The 26,051-nt window shown below is 40.1% G+C and overlaps 1 protein-coding gene across 1 annotated transcript in view; it reads left to right on the forward strand.

Moving 5' to 3' along the window:
• LOC134328786 (uncharacterized) overlaps positions 1-26,051 on the forward strand; it is a 765,451-nt gene that overhangs the window by 102,116 nt on the left and 637,284 nt on the right. The window lies entirely within an intron of this gene.

Here is a 26,051-nt window from a genome sequence, read left to right on the forward strand (position 1 = left end):
AACATGTTTAAAAATGTTGAAATTCAATAAATGATTTTTTTCGTTACAAATGCAGTCTTCATTTTTACAATGTATAGTTATTTTTTGAATATTATTTTAGTGTTAAATGCTGTAATGCCTTTAAAGTAGTCTGATATTTGCTGTAATTAAAATACTGCATTACTGTGATAACAATTACAGTAAAGTGATTACTGCTGTAATAAGTTACAGTAATGTGAAATTACTGTAATAAGAGCTACAGCACTGTGATTAATACAGTAATAAATATTACAGCATTTAGTAGTTACTGTAATTAAATTTGCAGTATGCGTACTGTAAAATTTATTACAGCAACTTACCGGCTAATTGCTGCCAGCAAGTTACTGTACATTTCACAGTCTCCTTTTTACAGTGTAGGTACACTTCAACTATGAGAGACAAAATGAGAAAAAAAAATGCAGGAAATCACATTGTAGGATTTTTAAATAATTTATTTGTAAATTATGGTGGAAAATAAGTATTTGGTCAATAACAAAAGTTCAACTCAATACTTTGTAACATAACCTTTGTTGGCCATGACAGAGGTCAAACGTTTCCTGTAAGTCTTCACCAGGTTTGCACACACTGTAGCTGGTATTTTGGCCAATTCTTCCATGCAGATCTCCTCTAGAGCAGTGATGTTTTGGGGCTGTCGCTGGGCAACACGGACTCCAACTCGCAACTTCAACTCCCTCCACAAATTTTCTATGGGGTTGAGGTCTGGAGACTGGCTAGGCCACTCCAGGACCTTGAAATGCTTTTTACGGAGCCACTCCTTCGTTGCCCGAGCGGTGTGTTTGGGATCATTGTCCTGCTGGAAGACCCAGCCACGTTCCATCTTCAATGCTCTCACTGATGGAAGTAGGTTTTGGCTTAAAATCTCACGATACATGGCCCCGTTCATTCTTCCCTTAACACGGATCAGTCGTCCTGTCCCCTTTGCAGAAAAACAGCCCCAAAGCATGATGTTTCCACCCCCATGCTTCACAGTAGGCATGGTGTTCTTGGGTTCTTCTTCTTCCTCCAAACACGACGAGTTGAGTTTTCACCAAAAAGTTCCATTTTGGTTTCATCTGACCACATGATATTCTCCCAATCCTCTTCTGGATCATCCATATGCTCTCTGGCAAACTTCAGACGGGCCTGGACATGTACTGGCTTAAGCAGGGGGACACGCCTGGCACTGCAGGATTTGAGTCCCTCTCGGCGTAGTGTGTTACTGATGGTAGCCTTTGTTACTTTGGTCCCAGCTCTCTGCAGGTCATTCATCAGGTCCCTCCGTGTAGTTCTGGGATTTTTGCTCACCGTTCTCATGATCATTTTGACCCCACGGGATGAGATCTTGACCCCAAGGGAGATTATCAATGGTCTTGTAAGTCTTCCATTTTCCTACAATTGCTCCCACAGTTGATTTATTCACACCAACCTGCTTGCCTATTGTAGATTCACTCTTCCCAGCCTGGTGCAGGTCTACAATTTTCTTCCTGGTGTCCTTCGACAGCTCTTTGGTCTTGGCCATGGTTGAGTTTGGAGTCTGACTGTTTGAGGCTGTGGATGTAGTAACCCTGTTGGGAGGGAAACAATAAAATAGAAAACGTTTTCACTGTCTCAACTCTTCAGTGCCTTTATTCAGAATCAGCTTGCAATACCCATTGTAGAAAAGTTTCCCAAAACACATACATATACAACTGTACATATATAACTGTTGTAAACATTCTCTCATGCTACAATTCTGTGCTATTTTTAGTATGATGCGGCGCGCGGGCATTTCGCGGTGCTTTGCTAACCATGGAGGTACTTAGCCATTAAACTTTTTGTAATAACGAACACATATAACTTTATCTACAACATTTATTTTTCACACAAAACACCACTGTGGTTCATATACTGGATTAAACTATTTCATTTAAATAAACGTTCATATTTTATGTGTTTTTACCTGTTGGGAGGGAAACAATAAAATAGAAAACGTTTTCACTGTCTCAACTCTTCAGTGCCTTTATTCAGAATGAGCAAAGACACAGCGAGAGCGCCCCTCCTAACCTGAAACAAGCATTAGCAATCGATAGTCGATGCAATCCAGTATATGAGCCAGCACTAACAGAAAACAGATAAATCTTTCTTTCTTTTTTTATGTAAACAATAGTTTTGTTTGTTTTGTTTTTCTTTTACGAAAAGGTTACTTTATCAGTACCAGTTACAATAGGTATATTTACAACCTTTAAAGTAATAATGAAATGATAAAGAAAACTTCACAAATCAACTCTTTACACACTCCCCTACAAAATTAGATGTCGTCCCGACATCTCCATCAGCACATCCCGACATTTCTTAACACCTACTTTTTTTTTTTTTTTTTAAACTAACACTCATCACATTTATTCTATTAAGGAACACAAACAATTATTTAAAACATAGTACAGTTCTGCTCAAACATTAGGTCCCTGCTAAACTTGGAGATCAATTCAAAAGCATGTCAGCAATACGAAACAGTTTACAACTGGAAATCAGTTTTATTGCATGGGAACAATATTAAGCAGTTCATGCTCAAATAAAAAATCAGTTCTGGAGCATGTGAGCAAAAAGCAACAGTCCATGTTTAACTGAGGTTCATGTTCAAAGCAAATTAGCAAAAAAAATGAGTCCATGACCACTGACATGTCTCTAATACTCTAAACAGTCCATAGTTCCCTCCTTTTGGAAGGGAAAGTGCCCTAGTATTGCAACAGTCCATAACCTTTAGGGCAACTGTCATTTGTTAAACCGACAGCAATAAACAACAGTCCACGTTGAACTAAGAGTTCGTGTTCAATGCAAGTTGACAGAAGAAAATGAGTCCATGACTAATAAAATGTCTTTGGTACTCTAACCAGTCCATAGTTCACTCTTGGCTAAATGTGCCCCTGTACTGCAACAGTCCATAAACTTTAGGACAACTGTTATTTGTTGAATCAGTTCTCTTAATAAACAGTCCATTATTACCTAAAGGAGACACAAGGCTGTAGGCACGTATGTTGAGGCATACACGTCCAAGTAGTAACAGTTTGTGCACCACAATGACTTACAGAAGGTTGTTGGCAAGGTGAATAGTTCATGGCCCTTACATGTTGACAAGAAGGAGTCCCAGGGATGTCATAAGTGAAACGTCTTGGTGGCCTTCTTTCTCTCCTGGGCAGTGGGTAGTCTCCCAGATGTTGTGCAATCTCTTGGCCCTCAATCACAGGGGCTGGCTCCCAGGTAGATAGTTCTGGTTCATTACTTGGTGGCACTTCGGGGGCTGTATCCGGATCATGGTCTGGCAAATGTGGCTCATTGGTCAAAGAAGATGCAGACTCTATAGCAGGGGTGTAGACTGGTGGCTCCAGCTGCCGTGTTTGATCAGGCATCACATCTGGGTGAGGGGCTGGACATTCCATGGGCGTGTGCTGTTCAGCAGAATGTCTGAGCTTTGTCTGGAACTGAGCACTGTACTTATCATCTTCTCCCCTGCTTAGCTGTAAGGGTTCAGAGAAGGGGTATGGGCAGTACTCATCATCACTGGCACTTTCTTCTGTTGTGTTTTCAATAGTCACCGTTTCTCCTTTTTTCTTTTGTCCAAGTTTTTGTCTTCGTTCAAGACTTTGTTTTGGCTCAGGATCCAATGGTAAGTGTTCGCATGGCATAAGGAGGTTGCGATGAAGTACCCTTGATCTTCCCCTACCCTGTTCAGGTTGTATTTCATAAACGGGTACATCCTTTCCCACTCTGCGAATAACAACATGAACAGCTTCTTCCCAGTAGTTCCTGAGCTTACCTGGACCTCCCCGTGGGGTCAGGTTTTTCACCAGCACTCGGTTTCCAGGCTGCAAGTCTGTGCATCTTACCTTCATGTCATAATTCTTTTTGTTTCTTTCCATACTCTTTTGTGTTTGTTCATTCACAATCTGATATGCTTCCTGCATACACCTTTTCCACTGTTCCACATACTGACTTTGGCTGGCAGTGCCTTTGTCAGTCTCTACTCCAAAAAATGCATCGATGGGGAGTCTGGGGGATCGACCAAATAGCAGGAAGAAAGGAGAAAACCCAGTCGTTTCACATTTTGTACAGTTATAGGCATAGACTAATTTATTAAGTGACTCTTTCCAGTTGGATTTTTGTGCCTCTGTCAACGTCCTCAGCATCTGCAGCAATGTACGGTTAAATCTTTCAACCTGCCCATTTCCTTGTGGGTGATACGGTGTAGTTCTTGAGCCTGCAATACCGCCATACTTTCTCAACTGTGTGAAAAGCTGGTTCTCAAATTCACCACCTTGGTCATGGTGTACGCGGGAAGGGAATCCAAATCTTAAAACAAAATCATTGAAAAGGCGGTCAGCCACCGTTCTCCCAGACTTGGATGTTGTAGGATAGACTTGGGCAAAACGAGTAAAATGGTCTACGATTACAAGGATATATTCATATCCACCCTTACATTTCTCCAAGTGAAGAAAGTCGATAGAAATGAGTTCAAAGGGCTGTGTTGTTACTATACTCGTAAGGGGTGCTCTTGTTTCTCGACTGGGTTTTTTTTTGTTTGAGGCACATACATGATCTTAGGACATGATGCTCAATATCTTTTAGCATGTGAGGCCAGAAAAACCTGTCCCTAACCAAGCTTGATGTACGATCAACCCCTTGGTGTCCCATCTCATTGTGCAGCATTTGAAGAACCATACTTCTAAATTTTTCGGGTAATACTAGTTGAGTTCTCCGTCCTGTCCTACGGTAAAGGATGCCATCGTTACCTAGTACCAGTTTGTCCCTCTCTCTCAGAAGACATCTAGTGGCTGCGTTTAACGTATGAAGCTGTTGGGATGTCAGTCTTGTTCCTGAACGAATACAGTCAATAACTGCTCCTATGTCAGTGTCTTCCACTTGTGCTTGCAGTATCTCTGTCTTTGACAATGGCACGATGGGGCAGGTACCACTGTTTTCTTCCGTACACTGAGTGGGTATTGCCATAGCCCATGATATTTCAGATGACTGCTGGGCTTCAACAGCTTGAACGGTTGCACTGACACACTCAGACGATAGTTCTTCAGTACATTTTTTCATCACTGTCTCAATGTCTGTTGGCATTCGGGACAGGGAATCAGCATCAACATTTTCTTTTCCTGGCCGATATCGGATTGTGAAATGAAAATCGGCTAATTCAGCAACCCATCGACAGCCAGTAGCGTTGAGTTTTGCCGATGACAGAACATAGGTCAGTGAATTATTATCACTAAATACTGTAAAGGTTGGAGCATAATACAGGTAATCTCTAAATTTTTCAGTAACTGCCCACTTGAGAGCAAGAAATTCTAGCTTTCCACTGTGCAAGTGGTAGTTCTTCTCAGAGCCAGTCAAGGTCCTTGAACCATAAGCAATTACCCTTAGCTTGCCATTTTGCTTTTGATACAACACTGCACCTAAACCATTGTTAGAGGCGTCAGTGTGAAGAATAAATGGCTGAGAGAAGTCAGGAAAACCTAGGATGGGTGGTTGAACCAGGCAGTAAATTAGATTTTCCAGAATTTGTTGGTGCTCGTGGGTCCAGATTATTGGCTGCTGGGAAGGCACGCCATGCTTTTTCATGTTTCTTCTTTTTTTGTCCCATCCCTGATTTTGGTTTATCTCACTGACTGGTGCCAGCTTCAACAGATCATACAGGGGGTTAGCAATACATGAGAAATCTTTAATATATTGACGATAATAGCTGAGAAGGCCCAAGATTTTTCTCAATTCACCAACTGTACTGGGTTTCTTATCTTTTAGAGCAGTGACAGCCACTGTGTCTGCTGGGTCCATGCAACTCCCTTCTGCTGATATAATTCTCCCCAGATAACGCACCTCACCTTTAAAGAGCTCACATTTTTGAGGTTTGAGCTTCACTCCATTGCTGCGTAGACGCTGAAGCACTCTTCTCATGGCTTCCACATGCTCGTCAAAAGTTTTTGTGAACACCAAGATGTCGTCCAGGTAGGGCACACAAATCTCGTCCCTCATGTCTTCAAGACAAGTTTCCATGCAACGTTGGAATGCAGCAGGTGCATTCATAAGACCAAAGGGGATCCGCACCCATTCATATAATCCCCAAGGGGTTATAAATGCAGTAAGTGGTCTGCTGTCCTTTGCCATGAAACCTTGGTGATAGGCTTTTCCTTGATCCAGCAGGGAGAACCAAGCATTGCCCCCCAGGCTGTCCATAATATCCTGCACTCTTGGAATGGGCTGCCGGTCAGGTAGTGTTTTCCGATTAAGCTCCCTATAATCAATGCAGAGTCTTAAGGTGCCATCTTTTTTTCTTACGCACACAATGGGAGAAGCATAAGGGGAGCAGGATTTCTCCACCCAGCCCTGTGCTATCAAGTCATGCAGGTAATCTTTCATTTCTTGGTACATTGGTTTTGGAACAGATACATAAGTGCGGGCGACAGGTTCTTGGTCTTTTAGCGTTATGCTCAGTTGTAGATTCTTAATGCAACCAATCTCACTGTCACATTTTGCAAAGGACTGACATTCTTCCTGTAGCATGTTTTTTACAATTTGTTGCTGGAGTGGGTTCAAGTGGCTTACATCAACTGGGGGATCCCATAGGTCATCAGTACATTCTCCACCAACTTTCTTGCCCTGGGACTGAACTGAGGAGACGGTGGTATTGCTTTCCTGTGTAGTAATAGGAAACACAGACTTAATTGACTGCACTGTCCCGAGAATGGTTTTGCCTGCTAACACAATATCATGCTCAGTTCCATTTTGCACATCAACAATAAGGTATGGGCGGCTACCCCTCTGAAGATTCACTAAAGTTTCCGTCAACTCAAGACCCTCAGGCCACTGCTGATTAACATCTGGTTCAAAAAGCAAAATTGTGTCCTCCTTCACTGAGGGCATCTGGGCATAGCATTGGACTTGCAGGACTGACTTCCTGGGTACAACCACTCTCTCTTTTGTTGCCCTCACCCGGTACACATTAGAGTCCTCATTGTTTATTAAATTAATAAAAGTCTGCACTTTCCTTTTCTTGAGGCTTGGGAAGGCTGCCTTTACAGTGTCATACAATGTTTTTTTTTCTCTTTTCTTAGCTTTTGTGTGATTATTTTGCTTGATAATCTGTTCAATAACATTAAATCCAATGATAGGATGGGATAAGTGACTGCCTTGCATAACCAGAACAGGGATAAGGAGCTCAGTTACACTAGCAGCTAGTTTAAAAGAGATTTCAACCCATCCGATGTATGGCAAACTTGACCCATTAGCTGTTACTAATCTCAGTGCATCAGGTGCTTCCACTGCCTCAGTCACATCTCTTAAAGTTATTTCAGGTATGTGTCTACTTTTCCAGTACTCATCAATAATACACACCTGAGAGCCAGTGTCCCACAAGGCCTCACTTTTGCACCCTTGTAAGTAACATTCCACAAGGCACTGTCTGCCTACTAGCGAAGTTACAGAGGAATGCTGGTTGACACGACATTGTGCTACTTGAACCTCAGGTGGGCATAACTGGAAGGGTGACATGTTTTTACACTGCTCGCGATGCTTTCCCCAATGGTCAGTTTGGCACTTTTTTGAGCAATAGTAAACAGCTTTGCATTTGGAGCACCTGGCATTTGCCCATTCCATATCGCAACTAGCACACTGATGGGACACAACATGTTCGGTTACTGCCTGTCCCGCGGAAGTAACCCATTTCCGTTTAAAGATCCCTCTCTCTGTGGCCTAGTCCTCTTGGCCCTACAACCCGCCAGGAAATGCTCACTGCTTCCACAGTAATAACAATGAAAACATGGTTCCTCTACTTTTCCTTGTTGGCAGTGAAAGCACTGTCTTGCCCTGGCAGGGCGATACTGTCGGGGCATGGTCGGAAATTGACTCTGGGGTAAATAGTGTAAAGGCTGGACAGTGTGCTGAGATGGGATTGCATACTGTATTGGTAGGGCTGGAGAGGGTTGCTGTAGTACTGGAAACTGTGGTGGTTTGATATTGGTTGGGTACTGTTGTGATACCGAACACTGTTGAAACTGCATGGGGTACGGATGTGGAGTGGGGCTCTGTTGTGGCTGAAATGCTGGAGGCTGATATATGTAGCCATCAATAACCTGATTTCGTCCCCATAGCTGCTGGCCTTGTTCAATACATGGTCCTTGCTGCTGGTCATTGCTGGTTATACTCGCACTGTTAGGCTGGTCATACCCTGTGACACCCCATTCTGGTGACTGCTGGTGCCTCTGGGGGGGGCCTTTTGAGGACTGGTTTACTGAGACTACTTCTTTTTGATTGGAAAGTGCAAAACATTGCTGGGGCACAGGCACCTGTATCGTTTCTTTAATTTGTGCAATACCTTCACTGAGACTCTTTAATTGTGACAAGATGTCTCGTTTTGTCTGCCCCTCCTTGCACTTGAGTTCAGAGGACTGTTCTTCTAATTTGGGGCAACTGACATTAGCTGTGCGATCAGACCCACATGTTTTACGTTTGTTTTGTTTTTCCGTTTCGTTTGCACATGCTATGTTTAATCTTTCAAGAAGCACTTCATCTGTAATATTAGGATCTGAGAGGTATGTCTGAAGATCATGCTGAATTCGGTCACTCTGCAACCCAGTGAGGACAGCATGTAGGAACATACTTTGAACCAAGGCAGGGTCATATTTTAGTCCAGACTCAGCTTCTTGAGACGCAAATATTATTTTCTGCCTTAAGTCCAGTGTGCGTATTACAAAGTTTTGTGGTGACTCTTTATTACGCTGGGCTTCAGTAGTGAGCTGTTTATACAATTCTGTTGCCCCTTTCTCCTGATAGTGAGACCGAAGAATTCGTCTGAGAGTAGGCAAAGTCAAATCTGTTTTGCCTTCCAAGTAGCTCCGTAACTGTAGCCCTGGCGTGATTGCTCTAATTACTGCATCATTTATTTCCTGTTCTGAATAGCCCTTATTCAGTCCAGTTTCTATCTGACGAGCAAGGCTGGAGAATGACAATCTATCTCTTTGGCCAGGTTCTCCTATTTGACCAGATATTTTAAATTCTCTATGCCACGCAGGCTGAATGGTTTGTCTCTGTTCGATGTATGGAGGGTTTGCAGAATTAACTTTCGAATACATCTGAGTTGCATTCACACTTACTGGAAGATTGCTGTTAGAAATGGAAAGGGCAGCAATTTCATTCTGTTTCTGTTCTAATGATTGCTGTAATGTACTGATTTCTTGTTCAAGTTTCTCTTTTTCACTACCCAATGATCCTCCTTCAGTGGTGTTCATAACAGGATCAGCTACTAATTCACTCAATTTGTCTCTAATGCTTAAGAGTTCAGCCATGCCACCATCCTCTAAGTCCCCTAGCTCCTCTCTCACTAGGTGGTTACTCACCAGAGATATAAGAGACAGGCGTGTACAGCTTGCTAGACCTTCACTTGGAATGCCGAGAAAACCATTGAGTTCTATGAGTTTCTCTCTGGACAGTGTGCACAATATTTCAGCAATTTCTTCCTGAATCTCTTTAATTGCCTCCATTATTGCAGTATAAGTGAACGATATTGATGCGACTGGACGTTGGCTTTTATACTGAGCGGACTTTGCTGCCCCTAGCACACCCTGTACCTCAAGGGCATGCACTGCTCCGTCAGCTGGCTGCCTCACCTCCACCTCGGTCAACTATCTCACTCTGCTGCTGGCCTGGATATTTAATAAGGATGTGTGTGGTAAAGAAGACCTCTGCCTAGCATGGAGTTGGTTCCCCTTACACACATCCCAGCGGTGCCTCCAAAATATGTAGTAACCCTGTTGGGAGGGAAACAATAAAATAGAAAACGTTTTCACTGTCTCAACTCTTCAGTGCCTTTATTCAGAATCAGCTTGCAATACCCATTGTAGAAAAGTTTCCCAAAACACATACATATACAACTGTACATATATAACTGTTGTAAACATTCTCTCATGCTACAATTCTGTGCTATTTTTAGTATGATGCGGCGCGCGGGCATTTCGCGGTGCTTTGCTAACCATGGAGGTACTTAGCCATTAAACTTTTTGTAATAACGAACACATATAACTTTATCTACAACATTTATTTTTCACACAAAACACCACTGTGGTTCATATACTGGATTAAACTATTTCATTTAAATAAACGTTCATATTTTATGTGTTTTTACCTGTTGGGAGGGAAACAATAAAATAGAAAACGTTTTCACTGTCTCAACTCTTCAGTGCCTTTATTCAGAATGAGCAAAGACACAGCGAGAGCGCCCCTCCTAACCTGAAACAAGCATTAGCAATCGATAGTCGATGCAATCCAGTATATGAGCCAGCACTAACAGAAAACAGATAAATCTTTCTTTCTTTTTTTATGTAAACAATAGTTTTGTTTGTTTTGTTTTTCTTTTACGAAAAGGTTACTTTATCAGTACCAGTTACAATAGGTATATTTACAACCTTTAAAGTAATAATGAAATGATAAAGAAAACTTCACAAATCAACCCTTTACATGGACAGGTGTCTTTTATACAGATAACGAGGTCAAACAGGTGCCATTAATACAGGTAACGAGTGGAGGACAGAAGAGCTTCTTAAAGAATAAGTTACAGGTCTGTGAGAGCCAGAAATCTTGCTTGTTTGTTATTGACCAAATACTTATTTTCCACCATAATTTACAAATAAATTCTTTAAAAATCCTACAATGTGATTTCCTGGATTTTTTTTTCTCATTTTGTCTCTCATAGTTGAAGTGTACCTATGATGAAAATTACAGACCTCTCTCATCTTTCTAAGTAGGAGAACTTGCAGTGGCTGACTAAATACTTTTTGGCCCCACTGTATATATTTAAATTCCACTGCAGCTGTGTTTTTAAACGGACCTTCTCCACTAGTTAACTTAACTATTCTTTTTATTCTTTCTATGGAACCAAACTGCCCCAAATATTCCATAACCTCTTCGTCTACCTCATCTCCAGTTAACCCTTCCACTTGGGTACTTTAACATTTTCAGACTGAATTACATCCATTTTCTCTATTACCCCAAAGCAATTTTAAGTAAGTAGTAACAGTGTTCACAGTGAAGATCACAACAAAGTGCCAAACTGTTTAACTATCACGCAACTATCACTCCTGGCTGGCTCGCCAAGTTTTCGTAGCACCTAAGCTTACTAATAACAAAAAGGCACTAACATTTAACTAGGTTCGAATAGCAGTACACCTTGAAATCAAGAGAGGAGTTAAGGTAAAGTTGAACAATTAACACATTTATTGCCACGCAAGCAATGAATTAACACATGCAGCGCTGAAATAAATTAGAGTTCTTAAAAATAGGAATTATGTTAAGTGCAAGAGATCTTCAATTCAATACCACTCCCTTTATTTAAAGATGTATTGATTCAAAAGTTCAGTTCCAGTCCTTGAATGTGTATTGAAGGTATTTTCCTATGTCTGTTCTACCCGGGTAGAGTAATTAGTGTGAGTAGGTTCTTATCTGGTGCTGGGTAAAAACTCTGGAGTCTTCTGTAAACAGTCTTAATGGTAGGCCACATCGCTTCTACGACCATCAACAGTTTCACAGGGCTGGGCTCGCCATCACAATCCTCCAAGTCTTTCTGTGCCTCTAAGAAAAAATAATCAGAGTTGTAAACACTTATTACTTGACAGAAACTGCCTCCCTCATGTTCATAGCTAGAATTTAAATATTGCTCAGCTGGTCTGCAGCACGTTGCAAAAATTAACTAAAGGAACGTCTTTTTCTACCACTACTTTTGGGGACGACAAGTAATTACACCTCTTGAATGATGAGGTTTTAGTAGCTCCATATTTTATGTGGGTTACACATACATACAGTGTATCACAAAAGTGAGTACACCCCTCACATTTCTGCAGATATTTAAGTATATCTTTTCATGGGACAACACTGACAAAATGACACTTTGACACAATGAAAAGTAGTCTGTGTGCAGCTTATATAACAGTGTAAATTTATTTTTCCCTCAAAATAACTCAATATACAGCCATTAATGTCTAAACCACCGGCAACAAAAGTGAGTACACCCCGTAGTGAAAGTTCCTGAAGTGTCAATATTTTGTGTGGCCACCATTATTTCCCAGAACTGCCTTAACTCTCCTGGGCATGGAGTTTACCAGAGCTTCACAGGTTGCCACTGGAATGCTTTTCCACTCCTCCATGACGACATCACGGAGCTGGCGGATATTCGAGACTTTGCGCTCCTCCACCTTCCGCTTGAGGATGCCCCAAAGATGTTCTATTGGGTTTAGGTCTGGAGACATGCTTGGCCAGTCCATCACCTTTACCCTCAGCCTCTTCAATAAAGCAGTGGTCGTCTTAGAGGTGTGTTTGGGGTCATTATCATGCTGGAACACTGCCCTGCGACCCAGTTTCCGGAGGGAGGGGATCATGCTCTGCTCAGTATTTCACAGTACATATTGGAGTTCATGTGTCCCTCAATGAAATGTAACTCCCCAACACCTGTTGCACTCATGCAGCCCCAGACCATGGCATTCCCACCACCATGCTTGACTGTAGGCATGACACACTTATCTTTGTACTCCTCACCTGATTGCCGCCACACATGCTTGAGACCATCTGAACCAAACAAATTAATCTTGGTCTCATCAGACCATAGGACATGGTTCCAGTAATCCATGTCCTTTGTTGACATGTCTTCAGCAAACTGTTTGCGGGCTTTCTTGTGTAGAGACTTCAGAAGAGGCTTCCTTCTGGGGTGACAGCCATGCAGACCAATTTGATGTAGTGTGCGGCGTATGGTCTGAGCACTGACAGGCTGACCCCTCACCTTTTCAATCTCTGCAGCAATGCTGACAGCACTCCTGCGCCTATCTTTCAAAGACAGCAGTTGGATGTGACGCTGAGCACGTGCACTCAGCTTCTTTGGACGACCAACGCGAGGTCTGTTCTGAGTGGACCCTGCTCTTTTAAAACGCTGGATGATCTTGGCCACTGTGCTGCAGCTCAGTTTCAGGGTTTTGGCCATCTTCATGTAGCCTTGGCCATCTTCATGTAGCGCAACAATTCGTCTTTTAAGATCCTCAGAGAGTTCTTTGCCATGAGGTGCCATGTTGGAAATTTCAGTGACCAGTATGAGAGAGTGTGAGAGCTGTACTACTAAATTGAACACACCTGCTCCCTATGCACACCTGAGACCTAGTAACACTAACAAATCACATGACATTTTGGAGGGAAAATGACAAGCAGTGCTCAATTTGGACATTTAGGGGTGTAGTCTCTTAGGGGTGTACTCACTTTTGTTGCCGGTGGTTTAGACATTAATGGCTGTATATTGAGTTATTTTGAGGGAAGAATAAATTTACACTGTTATATAAGCTGCACACAGACTACTTTTCATTGTGTCAAAGTGTCATTTTGTCAGTGTTGTACCATGGAAAGATATACTTAAATATCTGCAGAAATGTGAGGGGTGTACTCACTTTTGTGATACACTGTACACACAGACTGTGACACGTAACTACTCACACACACACACACGCACACACAAACACACACACAGGCGCATACATATGCATGCTCACACACAATCTAACACACATAAACGTACACACATACACTCCCACGCTAAACAGCACACGTACGAGCCTTTTGATGTCTTTTTTCATGCTATTGTCAAGGTACAGGGCAAAATAAAAGCTGTGTAATTAGAGGGTGTTTTCACTGCTAAACTGGTTTACCTACATTCCATACAACAGTGACGCACTTCACCATTCCAGAGCGATCCCAAATTAACAATGTAAGCTTTGTTTACTGTACTGCAACCCTTATGTATCCACATAATGCTGGGATTATAGAGACTCACTTGATCTTATGATGGTCTACAGTGCCAGTGGTCAGATGTTCATTATAGTTTGTACCATTCTAGCATATTCAGAGTCATTGTGATTTTACATGTCCATACCACACTTACTCCAGGTCTTCTGCAGGTAATCTCAGAAATGGCTTTAATAGCAGAAACGTCTCTAAAAGTAAAGAAAATGTGGAGCCTTCAGACGCTAAGAGGTGAGCCACTGAGCAGCATGAATTGATTTGAGTCTAAACCACACTGATTTTGGATGTGCTCTTCCACTCCCCACACATCCCTAAATATTTTACTACAAGTCACAAACTTTTCTGCTCAATTACTCCTGAAATCTGTAATTATTTAAAGCATAGAGTTGACATAACTGATTGACCTGACTCAGGAAGAAACAAGGATGATGTAGATCCATCACTATTTAGTCTGCAATGCTATATATACGTATAAGGTTGACAGGCAATCACACTTTCTATAAGTCAGAATAAAGTTCATGTCAGAACTTACTAGGTCACTTCAAAACGTTCATCCTTTTTTATTCCAGATAATCAGGTGAAATGTTTTTCAGTTCACATTAAAATGTGCTAAAATCTTGTTGACTGAGTAACTATGAGGACAGTTAAAAATGTCCACCACTATAATCTAGATTGTAAATAGATGAATAAGAATAAGACCATACACGCCCAATGATGTTTTCATGTTTATAACCTCATGCTAGATAACTGCTGTGTAATGATAAACATGTGATTGTTGTATTCAGTATAAAAACTAGGGAGGTATTCCAGAAAGCGGGTTTAACAAACTTTAAACTTAAACCTGAACTCCGAGTTGACATCTCACCGTGTCATAGCCAGAGTTTTCGGTTCCAGAAAAGCAGTTCAGCATTAGATTACTCAACTCTGAGTAGATTGAACCCAGCAGAAGCGCGTTCACGGTTAACTATAAACAGACATTCTCAATGGAGTGGCGATAAATGGATTCATCATGGATGTGAATGAAAGAAAAGTAGTTCATCATATTTTACACCAATAAAACTGTTAATTTTAATGTTTGCATGTGCAGATCATGAAAATGTTTTAGACGTAAAAGTAATACAGCAGCGTCCGTTGTAATATTTGTCTCGATTTTACACGTTTTTTTCCCTTTCATTTACTTAATCTAGGTGTAATCCAAGTGGAATCAGATGCACATAGCTGCAGATAAAAATAAAATACAAAAACTGTCTATGTTCAAGGCATGTTTATTACATGTAAATTATTAGTCTGTAGAGCATAAACTGTGGAATATTAAGAACTGCATTGGTACAATCTGAACACTTTTTATTACCATCTCTCCAGTGATTGGTGGTGTGGTTTTGAGCCTCCTGCAATTTTTAGTGATCTGAATGTCCCTAGATCCTGATGAGTATAAATAATGTTCTTTAATACAAAAAAAAAAAAAAACACTGTTGACGGACGATAAAGAAACCATCTCCTCTGCCTCAAGGTGGGATGATACTGAGAGGCCTACAGAGGTACAGGATATGTTGAACATAGAGCATGGCATTTCATTTGATCTACCATGATAATGTGTATGACTGTCGTCTAACAGAATGTGATGGGCAGTCCCGAATCAGATGAGGGACCATCCACCTCCAAAGCTCAGTTTAGAACAGTAAAAATGTCTTACCAAATATCTGAAATATTTAGAACACAAAAAGCTATGTTTTATCATAACATGCTATTTTTATCTCTTTCTTTCAAGTTGGGTGTAAATGATCTATACAAGGTCCATCTGGAGAAACAAATTACAAAGTGTGATCCTCAGGTGGAGCATATAAAACAGATAAGGCTAGAAATTCAGTTGCTTGAATTTAAGATGGGTGTCAGTGCTAATATATAAATATGAATGTTCTTACTAAAGAATAAGGACAAGAAATGAACTTGTTGCACTGTTTTATTTTCAGTGATCATGCACAGAGCCTGACCATTTGGCTTTAATATTTATAATGTGGGTAGCATCACATAATATCTTGATGGAGAACAGTAAGTTGCAGAATGTGTATTAAAAGTTACACTGTTTTATATAAAACATTTGTTTATTTTTTAAGATAATGATCACTACCTGTATGTGGAGGGATATTCTGTCTGCTGTTCACATAATCCTTTTCATTTTCTACTGGTGCTTTAATGGGAATGTGGGCTTCATCCATGCAGCCACTAACCCTTGGGAATCCTGAAGATGGTGCAGAGCTATTTTTTATTACTTTCCAGTTTTAATCTTTATTAATAAAGACAAACCTGTGATTCTGTGGCATTCCTCTTTGATCTTTATTACAGACAAACAAGAGTTTCAATGCTAGGCATACTTTTCCTCAGATACTGTTTGTATTGAAAAGACAACATTTTAATAAAATTAAATCCACATCTCCCAGCCCACAGCTGTAACATATATGCATATGATATGTGTAAAAAATAATACTTGAATAGACCCATAACAGGGCAGTTGCAAATTGCCCAAATCACTGGATCGGATATCAGAAGGAAAAAAACGTGTAATCTGATTTGATACTGTTAAATAACACTTAATTAAAACACCCTGATCTACTTAAGTCACAAATAAAAACACTTTTTAAACACAATAAAAACACTTTATAAATGATAAATCTCTCACCTGAGATAAAGAACCTATCTTGTCCCGACTTGGAGATCTCTCACATCCTCAACCAATAATCCATCAGTTATGAAATTATACAAACTGCAGCCACATATGTCCTCTTCAAATTTCAGAAGGGTTTTTAATAAGCACGCTTTGGTTTTTAATAATCTAAAACCATGACAGAACATTAACAGAAAATTTAAACTCTGCATCAATTCTAATTGGTCCATCCCATTTGATTGACATCCACATCTTCCAGTTGTAGACACTTCAAATCAACAATGCGGCTAAATGTTCTGTGTGCAAAAGTGAAAATAAAAACAGCAGTTTTGTATAAGTGTGATGTGGTAGGTTCTGTATTTATTCCTTTAGAATATTTGTTTCACAGTCTGAGCATCGTTATTTAGATAGCTATTTTACCCATGGTGCATTGAGACGTGTATTATTACTGATTAGTTGTTTCGACAGGTATTCAGTTTGCAGTATTGGATATAAAAAAGTGGTATTGAGCCAGCCCTAATAAGAACCACAATAAAAGTTTAGAACTGTGGAGCGTTAACAGCCATTTTAATATAAATCAACATTATCTTTTAACACACTTCCAATAAAATCAGTTCTACAGTCCTCAAGATTAATAACAAATTACTAAATTAATTGATTCAAATTACAAAACTAAAAAAACAACACGGTAATTGTAATTATACAAACAGTAGAACAAATTATTGTTATTATAGAATTATAAAGTATGTGATAAAAAAAAAAAAAAAATTATAAAACAAAATTCAACAAAATTGATTGATTAATTGACTGGTTGAAATTGTAGAGAATTATTAATTATTACAATAAAATTTACAATAGATAGAATAATAAGCAATCAAATATAGTAAAGTACAAAATCATTTCTATTTGTAATATGAAATCATTTTATTGTGCAGCTTTTTATTTTAATCAGACTTTCACCTCCTGCTGTTGCTCCCATGAAGCACCACAATCCACTTCATAAATCCCAGTTACTGCCTAAATAATCCTATTATCTTTGATGCCACCCCCATAATAACTGCTGCCCATAATCACAGATGCAGCTACAGCTAGAACACCAGCTCCAAAGTAAAAGAATGACTTGTTTTTGACTCCCAGAATTCCTCCCAGGTTAAGTGCTGTGCTCCCTCCAACATCTCATTAGTGTAAAATCCTCAATTTTTCTGCACCATGCTGTCTATCTTATGCAGAAGTTCTGTAACCTGCTGTCTGTTTTGTGGTTCTGCATTATTAAAAATGTGAAATCTTCCTCCACACTGATCTCAAATCCATCTGAAATGTTCATTTCTGCTTCTTTCTTGAACAATATGATTGTGATTTGTAATCTGCTTACCAAAAACATTTTGTATCCTTTTAATTATTTCTACTTCCTGTTTTGTAAATCTTTCATCACTCCATCGCTAACTGATCTTGTGGCACTCTAGTGTTAAATAATCCTGGTGTATCAACCACACGTATGAGTTTTTCTTTCTATCTCAGCTTCTACGCGTTGAGTCGGTTCTGTTACAGAATATAAAGATCGTTCTGATATAAATACATAGTTTCCGAGGATGGTATTTCCTGTTGCACTTCTCCCAGCACCAGTCTTCCCCAGCAGCACAATCATCCATTTTTCCTGGTCCATTTCAGCAGCTCTGATCTCTGGATCTTTTACTAGATTTTGTTAGTACCACAAAACCATAGTTACACACTAATAACTTTATACACACACACACAAAATTTTATATATGATTATTACAATTTTACAATTATTACGATTATTACAATATTACAATTATACAATTTTGGGGACAAATACTTAGCACTGACCTGCTATTTGTTTGGTTGGTATGCTGTTAGCACTTGATTCAGTTTGTTGCATGCAGCTTAAAAGAGAACAATATTAATAAAAATTAAGATTCAAAGATTTCAAAGTATTAGTTCAAAACTGGTAATAAACAACAACAACAAAAGAAAAACACATGTATACCCCTAAGACCAGTACGTGTAAATATATTTACATATTTGACCTCATAGCAATTAATATAAGTAACAAAAACAGAACTACCGAAGTATATATTATTTATGTGCTTTTTATGTTTACATGTAATATTTATTCTTAAGATTTTATTATACTACAAACTGTAAAATTTTACTTATTTAAGTATGAAATAACATCTTAATAAATAAAACATATATCTTTACTTTATTAATGGAAAATAAAAAAGCATCTGATACATAAACTAGTGTTACAGGGAGTGCATGGGAGTGGTGGATCCAGGCGCAGAGTCCTGTGTGTACACTTATTCACTATATACACGCACACGTTTGTCTGTTGACAAACTTGTGTAAAATTATATATATATATATATATATATATATATATATATATATATATACAGTGTATCACAAAAGTGAGTACACCCCTCACATTTCTGCAGATATTTAAGTATATCTTTTCATGGGACAACACTGACAAAATGACACTTTGACACAATGAAAAGTAGTCTGTGTGCAGCTTATATAACAGTGTAAATTTATTCTTCCCTCAAAATAACTCAATATACAGCCATTAATGTCTAAACCACCGACAACAAAAGTGAGTACACCCCTTAGTGAAAGTTCCTGAAGTGTCAATATTTTGTGTGGCCACCATTATTTCCCAGAACTGCCTTAACTTTCCTGGGCATGGAGTTTACCAGAGCTTCACAGGTTGCCACTGGAATGCTTTTCCACTCCTCCATGACGACATCACGGAGCTGGCGGATATTCGAGACTTTGCGCTCCTCCACCTTCCGTTTGAGGATGCCCCAAAGATGTTCTATTGGGTTTAGGTCTGGAGACATGCTTGGCCAGTCCATCACCTTTACCCTCAGCCTCTTCAATAAAGCAGTGGTCGTCTTAGAGGTGTGTTTGGGGTCATTATCATGCTGGAACACTGCCCTGCGACCCAGTTTCCGGAGGGAGGGGATCATGCTCTGCTTCAGTATTTCACAGTACATATTGGAGTTCATGTGTCCCTCAATGAAATGTAACTCCCCAACACCTGCTGCACTCATGCAGCCCCAGACCATGGCATTCCCAACACCATGCTTGACTGTAGGCATGACACACTTATCTTTGTACTCCTCACCTGATTGCCGCCACACATGCTTGAGACCATCTGAACCAAACTAATTAATCTTGGTCTCATCAAACCATAGGACATGGTTCCAGTAATCCATGTCCTTTGTTGACATGTCTTCAGCAAACTGTTTGCGGGCTTTCTTGTGTAGAGACTTCAGAAGAGGCTTCCTTCTGGGGTGACAGCCATGCAGACCAATTTGATGTAGTGTGCGGCGTATGGTCTGAGCACTGACAGGCTGACCCCCCACCTTTTCAATCTCTGCAGCAATGCTGACAGCACTCCTGCGCCTATCTTTCAAAGACAGCAGTTGGATGTGACGCTGAGCACGTGCACTCAGCTTCTTTGGACGACCAACGCGAGGTCTTTTCTGAGTGGACCCTGCTCTTTTAAAACGCTGGATGATCTTGGCCACTGTGCTGCAGCTCAGTTTCAGGGTGTTGGCAATCTTCTTGTAGCCTTGGCCATCTTCATGTAGCGCAACAATTCGTCTTTTAAGATCCTCAGAGAGTTCTTTGCCATGAGGTGCCATGTTGGAACTTTCAGTGACCAGTATGAGAAAGTGTGAGAGCTGTACTACTAAATTGAACACACCTGCTCCCTATGCACACCTGAGACCTAGTAACACTAACAAATCACATGACATTTTGGAGGGAAAATGACAAGCAGTGCTTAATTTGGACATTTAGGGGTGTAGTCTCTTAGGGGTGTACTCACTTTTGTTGCCGGTGGTTTAGACATTAATGGCTGTATATTGAGTTATTTTGAGGGAAGAATAAATTTACACTGTTATATAAGCTGCACACAGACTACTTTTCATTGTGTCAAAGTGTCATTTTGTCAGTGTTGTCCCATGAAAAGATATACTTAAATATCTGCAGAAATGTGAGGGGTGTACTCACTTTTGTGATACACTGTATATATATATATATATATATATGGGCTGTCGAAGTTAACGCGATAATAACGCATTAACGCGATCTCAATTTAACGCGATTAAAAAAAATAGTGCCGTTACCGCAAATTCTATTTGGCCCTGCGAGTCATCCATAGTTCATGTTGAGACTTGACCGTGCACGGCAACTCAAAGTGTGGGGCGGACTTGCCACCGTTTGTTTCTTTTGCGGTTTGTTAACATAATGTAACCGAGCGTTGTAGTGATGCACTCGCTTAATAAAGAAATAAATACACGGTATATTCACAAGTTGTCAGAAGCAGAACACTTTATTAGCTTCTTCTGTTACGGTACCGAGAGTCATCGCGTTAGCCAAGCATGCTATTACATGAACTATGGAAGCCCCAAAGGGTCAAAACACACTCACTTCGTGTAGAAACGTCCATCAAACCATTGTCACAATACAAGCACAGAAAAGTCTGTTACAATAACTACGCCTTATCCCACCTATAGCACCGCTGATCTACAATGTTTGCTGATGGAGAAATTCTAACCTACAATCTGACATTTATACGAATTCAAGGGTCTCTGCTGGATAGTATTACTGCCTAGTATGTGAGTGAATAAAACTCCCTTACAGTTTTCTCTTGTCTCAGCAGTTTTTAACTTAAGTACATTTAGCATAAAATGTGTTCACCATTTTAATTGTAACATATCACTTAAAAATCCTTGTTTTCTATAACATTTACACAGATTTAAAAAAAAAAAATGCGATTAATCGCAATTAACTATGTGAAAACCCCCTTACAAAGACTTAAACAGTCTATAATTTTTAGGGAAGGTTTATTTTAACAGAGAGAGACAGAATATCAACAAAAAATCCAGAAAAAAAACATTAAATAAAAGTTATAAATTAATTTGTATTTGATTAAGGGAAATAAGTATTTGATCCCCTACCAACCAGCAAGAATTCTGACCCCCACAGACCGGTTATGTGCCCATGATGGCTGGAATGGGCTACAAGACAGCAAGAAGCTTGGTGAGAAAGAGACCACTGTTGCTGCAATAATTCGAAAATGGAAGATATACAAGATCGCAGTCAATCGCCCTCGCTCTGGAGCTCCATGCAAGATCTCACCTCGTGGGGTAAGAATGATTCTGAGAAAGGTGAGGTCAGCCCAGAATTACACGGGCGGAGCTTGTCAATGATCTCAAGGGAGCTGGGAGCACAGTCACCAAGAAAACCATTAGTAACACACTTCGCCGTAATGGATTGAGATCCTGCAGTGCCCGCAATGCCCCTCTGTTCAAGAAGGCTCATGTACAGGCCCGTCTGAAGTTTGCCAATGAACACCTGAATGATTCAGAGAAAGCTTGGGAGAATGTGATATGGTCAGATGAGACCAAAATTGAGCTCTTTGGCATCAACTCCACTCGCTGTGTTTGGAGGCAGAGAAATGCAGGATATGACCACAAGAACACCATCCCCACTGTCAAACATGGAGGTGGAAACATTCTGCTTTGGGGCTGTTTCTCTGCTAAGGGTACAGGAAGACTTCATCACATTGAGGGGCTGATGAACGGGGCCATGTATCGTAGAATCTTGAATGAAAACCTCCTGGCCTCAGCCAGAACACTGAAGATGGGTTGTGGATGGGTCTTCTAGCATGACAATGACACAAAACATACGGCCAAGGCAACAAAGGACTGGCTTAAGAAGAAGCACATTAAGATCCTAGAGTGGCCTAGCTAGTCTCCAGACCTTAATCCCCTAGAAAATCTGTGGAGGGAGCTCAAACTTCGAGTTTCCAAGCAACAGCCTCAAAACCTTCAGGATTTGGAGAGATTCTGTAAAGAGGAGTGGGCCAAAATCCCCCCTGAGATGTGCACAAACCTGGTGACCAGCTACAAGAAACATCTGACCTCTGTGCTTGCCAACAAGGGTTTCTCCACCAAGTACTAAGTCACGTTTTGCTAGGGGATCAAATACTTATTTCACCCAATCAAATACAAATTAATTTATAACCTTTATTTAATGTTTTTCTTTTTTTTGGATTTTTTGTTGATATTCTGTCGCTCTCTGTTAAAATAAACCTTCCAAAAAAATTATAGACTGTTCAAGTCTTTGTAAGGGGGTAAACTTACAAAATCAGCAGGGAATCAAATACTTATTTTCCCCACTGTGTGTGTGTATATATATATATATATATATATATATATATATATATATATATATATATATATATATATATATATATATATATGATATATATGTGTGTGTGTGTATGTATACAATCTCAAAACACATAACACATACTATACTGTCACGAGAGGAACACCATCTCTTGTTTTGGACGGCACACCTTCGCCCTTCAATACATATGAATCTCAACAAACATAACACATACTATACTGTCACGAGAGGAACACCATCTCTTGTTTTATACGGCACACCTTCGCCCTTCAATACATATGAATCTCAACAAACAAAACACATACTATACTGTCACGAGAGGAACACCATCTCTTGTTTTGGACGGCACACCTTCGCCCTTCAATACATATGAATCTCAACAAACAAAACACATACTATACTGTCACGAGAGGAACACCATCTCTTGTTTTGGATGGCACACCTTCGCCCTTCAATACATATGAATCTCAACAAACAAAACACATACTATACTGTCACGAGAGGAACACCATCTCTTGTTTTGGACGGCACACCTTCACCCTTCAATACATATGAATTTCAACAAACATAACACATACTTTACTGTCACGAGAGGAACACCATCTCTTGTTTTGGACGGCACACCTTCGCCCTTCAATACATATGAATCTCAACACACATAACACATACTATACTGTCACGACAGGAACACCATCTCTTGTTTTGGAAGGCACACCTTCGCCCTTCAATACATATGAATCTCAACAAACATAACACATACTTTACTGTCACGAGAGGAACACCATCTCTTGTTTTGGACGGCACACCTTCGCCCTTCAATACATATGAATCTCAACACACATAACACATACTATACTGTCACGAGAGGAACACCATCATCTTGTTTTGTTTTGTTAGTTCCTGAGCGCTTCCCCTGTCCTTGTTTACACCAAATAAGGACTTCTTCTGGTCTATTGTCAATTCATTATCTTACACAATGTTATCTGACTCCCTTATCCTATACTGTACATTCTGACCTAGCACATCAAGTGCCTATATATATATATATATATATATATATATATATATATATATATATATATATATATATATATATATATATATATATATATATATACACTGTACATACTGTATATATATATACTGTATATATATATATATATATACAGTGCATCACAAAAGTGAGTACACCCCTCACATTTCTGCAGATATTTAAGTATATCTTTTCATGGGACAACACTGACAAAATGACACTTTGACACAATGAAAAGTAGTCTGTGTGCAGCTTATATAACAGTGTAAATTTATTCTTCTCTCAAAATAACTCAATATACAGCCATTAATGTCTAAACCACCGGCAACAAAAGTGAGTACACCCCTTAGTGAAAGTTCCTGAAGTGTCAATATTTTGTGTGGCCACCATTATTTCCCAGAACTGCCTTAACTCTCCTGGGCATGGAGTTTACCAGAGCTTCACAGGTTGCCACTGGAATGCTTTTCCACTCCTCCATGACGACATCACGGAGCTGGCGGATATTCGAGACTTTGCGCTCCTCCACCTTCCGCTTGAGGATGCCCCAAAGATGTTCTATTGGGTTTAGGTCTGGAGACATGCTTGGCCAGTCCATCACCTTTACCCTCAGCCTCTTCAATAAAGCAGTGGTCGTCTTAGAGGTGTGTTTGGGGTCATTATCATGCTGGAACACTGCCCTGCGACCCAGTTTCCGGAGGGAGGGGATCATGCTTTGCTTCAGTATTTCACAGTACATATTGGAGTTCATGTGTCCCTCAATGAAATGTAACTCCCCAACACCTGTTGCACTCATGCAGCCCCAGACCATGGCATTCCCACCACCATGCTTGACTGTAGGCATGACACACTTATCTTTGTACTCCTCACCTGATTGCCGCCACACATGCTTGAGACCATCTGAACCAAACAAATTATTCTTGGTCTCATCAGACCATAGGACATGGTTCCAGTAATCCATGTCCTTTGTTGACATGTCTTCAGCAAACTGTTTGCGGGCTTTCTTGTGTAGAGACTTCAGAAGAGGCTTCCTTCTGGGGTGACAGCCATGCAGACCAATTTGATGTAGTGTGCGGCGTATGGTCTGAGCACTGACAGGCTGACCCCCCCCACCTTTTCAATCTCTGCAGCAATGCTGACAGCACTCCTGCGCCTATCTCTCAAAGACAGCAGTTGGATGTGACGCTGAGCACGTGCACTCAGCTTCTTTGGACGACCAACGCGAGGTCTGTTCTGAGTGGACCCTGCTCTTTTAAAACGCTAGATGATCTTGGCCACTGTGCTGCAGCTCAGTTTCAGGGTGTTGGCAATCTTCTTGTAGCCTTGGCCATCTTCATGTAGCGCAACAATTCGTCTTTTAAGATCCTCAGAGAGTTCTTTGCCATGAGGTGCCATGTTGGAACTTTCAGTGACCAGTATGAGAGAGTGTGAGAGCTGTACTACTAAATTGAACACACCTGCTCCCTATGCACACCTGAGACCTAGTAACACTAACAAATCACATTACATTTTGGAGGGAAAATGACAAGCAGTGCTCAATTTGGACATTTAGGGGTGTAGTCACTTAGGGGTGTACTCACTTTTGTTGCCAGTGGTTTAGACATTAATGGCTGTATATTGAGTTATTTTGAGGGAAGAATAAATTTACACTGTTATATAAGCTGCACACAGACTACTTTTCATTGTGTCAAAGTGTCATTTTGTCAGTGTTGTCCCATGAAAAGATATACTTAAATATCTGCAGAAATGTGAGGGGTGTACTCACTTTTGTGATACACTGTATATATAATGAAACTATATATATATATATATATATATATATATATATATATATATATATATATATATATATATATATATATATACAGTGGGGTCAAAAAGTATTTAGTCAGCCACTGATTGTGCAAGTTCTCCTACTTAGAAAGATGAGAGAGGTCTGTAATTTTCATCAAAGGTACACTTCAACTATGAGAGACAAAATGAGAAAAAAAATCCAGGAAATCACATTGTAGGATTTTGAAAGAATTTATTTGTTATTATGGTGAAAAATAAGTATTTGGTCAATAACAAAAGTTCAACTCAATACTTTGTAACATAACCTTTATTGGCAATGACAGAGGTCAAACGTTTCCTGTAAGTCTTCACCAGGTTTGCACACACTGTAGCTGGTATTTTGGCCCATTCCTCCATGCAGATCTCCTCTAGAGCAGTGATGTTTTGGGGCTGTCGCTGGGCAACACGGACTTTCAACTCCCTCCACAAATTTTCTATGGGGTTGAGGTCTGGAGACTGGCTAGGCCACTTCAGGAC

The sequence above is a fragment of the Trichomycterus rosablanca genome, chromosome 15, assembly GCF_030014385.1.
Source record: "Trichomycterus rosablanca isolate fTriRos1 chromosome 15, fTriRos1.hap1, whole genome shotgun sequence".
Classification (NCBI taxonomy): Eukaryota; Metazoa; Chordata; class Actinopteri; order Siluriformes; family Trichomycteridae; genus Trichomycterus; species Trichomycterus rosablanca.